Source organism: Penaeus chinensis, chromosome 10, assembly GCF_019202785.1.
Source record: "Penaeus chinensis breed Huanghai No. 1 chromosome 10, ASM1920278v2, whole genome shotgun sequence".
NCBI classification, from domain to species: domain Eukaryota; kingdom Metazoa; phylum Arthropoda; class Malacostraca; order Decapoda; family Penaeidae; genus Penaeus; species Penaeus chinensis.
The window spans coordinates 8,857,564-8,860,063 of NC_061828.1; the positions used below are offsets into that span (position 1 = coordinate 8,857,564).

Below are 2,500 nucleotides of genomic sequence, written 5' to 3' on the forward strand. Positions count from 1 at the left end.
GATATAAGAAAAGGTGTGTTTTAAAGAGATTAGTATACCATGTTTACAGATATTAATTTTAGATAGCTTATATAAAGAATTTTGTGTGTGCTTGGCCTCCACTATGTAGATCCTTCCCACACCAATGAAGTGATATCACTTGTCATTTTTTGTGTGTGTGACATTTTCCAGGGATAGCAAGCAAATGATTAATGTACTAAATATCACCCCATATGTACAAAACAATAGCCAAGTTGAGTATTACACATCCTGTTCTCCCTCAGGCCATACCCCAGGGCATATGATATGTATGTGTGCATGAGGGTGTTGCCTTATAAAAACAGCCTAAAATGTAATACATGCACCATAGTAACATGATGTGAAAAACCCATCCCCCATGGCCACCACTAAGTCACACGTGACAGTAATAGCACGTTATCCAGAGCCATGACCAAGTGAGCCCTGAAGTGAACTACATGTCAATCGGAGGCATTAGGTTTAGATTAATACCTATTTTTGTTTTCCCTCAGTTAGTTGTACATATCCATGTGCTGTTTGTTGATCAGGACATGTAAGCATTGGAGCCATAAAAAATTAGTGTCAACTTTTATCTGAGATCATGCACATAAAGCCCAGGTTCCACTAGACTCAGCATTTATTAAACTTGTGAAAGTAAACTGGACACTGGACACACAGAGTCTGTCTCAATTTGTACAGACCAGTATGAAATGTGACTTTCCCATCAAAAATGATTGAGAAAGATTTTACATCAGTTATGAGCTCACCTACACATGGTGAGGGCAGTACTAGACAGCCAACCTGTTTACAGGTGGCTATTTAAATGAGCTTCATTATGTTCTGTGGTAAATGATTTATTGTTGACGATGGATGAAGGGGAGTGTAGTGTCCTTATAATGTTAGGTCAGAGTACTGTATTTGATGCTATAATGCATAGCTTACTGTTTATGACTTAATGGCTATTGGTGCAGAGGGGAAGGCACTAGTCTGTTTGGCATGTTATTTAGAAAGTAGGACATATTGTTTACAAGTACAAGTACAGGAGTGTATTGGGTCCCTTTCTCTTCTGTATCTAAACAATTAGATTATCACACTTGCTTGAAAGTTAGGGTGTTCATTCTAAATAAATTGCTGATGATACTCCATTTTATATGTCAGTAAATAATGTTTGGGATGCTGAGGAGCCGCTGAGTGGAATTACATCTGATCTTAAGAAATGGATAGATACAAAGCAGTTGAAATTGAATACAGATAAGATTGAGTGCTTGACGGTAGAAAGACTGATCTTAGAAGATTGGACGTTTCCAGTTTAAGAGTACATAGGAGCATGGTAGATATGAAGAATCAGTTGAAGGATTTAGGTGTAGTATTGGATTACAATCTTTCTTTTTAATGCTCAAATTAATCATGGCCCGAGTCACTGGTTGTCAGTTGAAGAATATTGCCTTTATCAGCAAATGATAGGATAAGCTAACTATTAACTCAGTGCCACCAGGTTATTTTCCGATACGCAATCCCTCCATCCTGGGTGGTATTTGTAGCGGCCTGGGACCAACTAACAGGGGCTTGTGTTATTACCCTGGCGTGCATGACCACTTACGTTCAATAGTAGCATTCCTTGTCTTTTCTATGTAATACTAAGAAACTACTTTATATTTTTCAGTATTATTATTTTCTAAGGTCTATATTTTCCTTATTTTCTGATTAGTCAAGAATGTAGGATATTTATTTAATTGTATAGACTCCATAATTGACCATTAATCATTATACTAAAGTAAGCAGTGGCTGGTATCATGGGTTTATTACTAAAGGTTTTATTGAATTTTCTTTTGCATTTTTTTTTCACATTCTCGGATAAAACAAACTAATTTTTACACAAGTTTATATTATAACTTTGTGAGCACAATATAGATTTCGATTTCTCTGCTCAGAGTTTAGTTTTCTATATATCATAAATGTATTACACTTGTAAGTTTATATTGGTATTCCCAATATAACACAAGTTATTTTTTACTCCTTAGTACCCTTAGATTATGATTTTTATTTATTTTTTATCACTATTATTATTTTTATTTTTTTTTTTATCCCCCCCTCCCATCTCTCACATGACGTGACATTTTTGGACATCTATATCACACTTTCCATCTCCCCCACTCGCTCTGTACAGATACACTTGCACACACATTCAATTTCTCCACAAATCATGTTTGTGCACTCATCTCTTGTACCTACACTCACATATACACTATGAAATGTGAAGTATAGAAAAAAAAAAATTTAATGTTAAAATATGCTTCTATCACTTTTTCAGTGGCAAATAACTCATAAACTGCGGTAGTTGTAACAAAAAACTCATGGCATGACCATAGATATGCGCCATGGCATGTATGCACATGCCGCCCAGAATTGAGCCTAGGCATACCAAGGCATGTACATATGTGCCACTTAGCAACTAAGTTTAAAATGCTTCTTCACAGCTGTGTCATCAGTATGCTTGATTACT

The 2,500-nt window shown here is 35.8% G+C and overlaps 1 protein-coding gene across 2 annotated transcripts in view; it reads left to right on the forward strand.

The window, feature by feature from the left end:
- LOC125029670 (nuclear envelope integral membrane protein 1-like) overlaps positions 1–2,500 on the forward strand; it is a 25,822-nt gene that overhangs the window by 2,648 nt on the left and 20,674 nt on the right. The gene's annotated exons all lie outside the window — the stretch shown is intronic.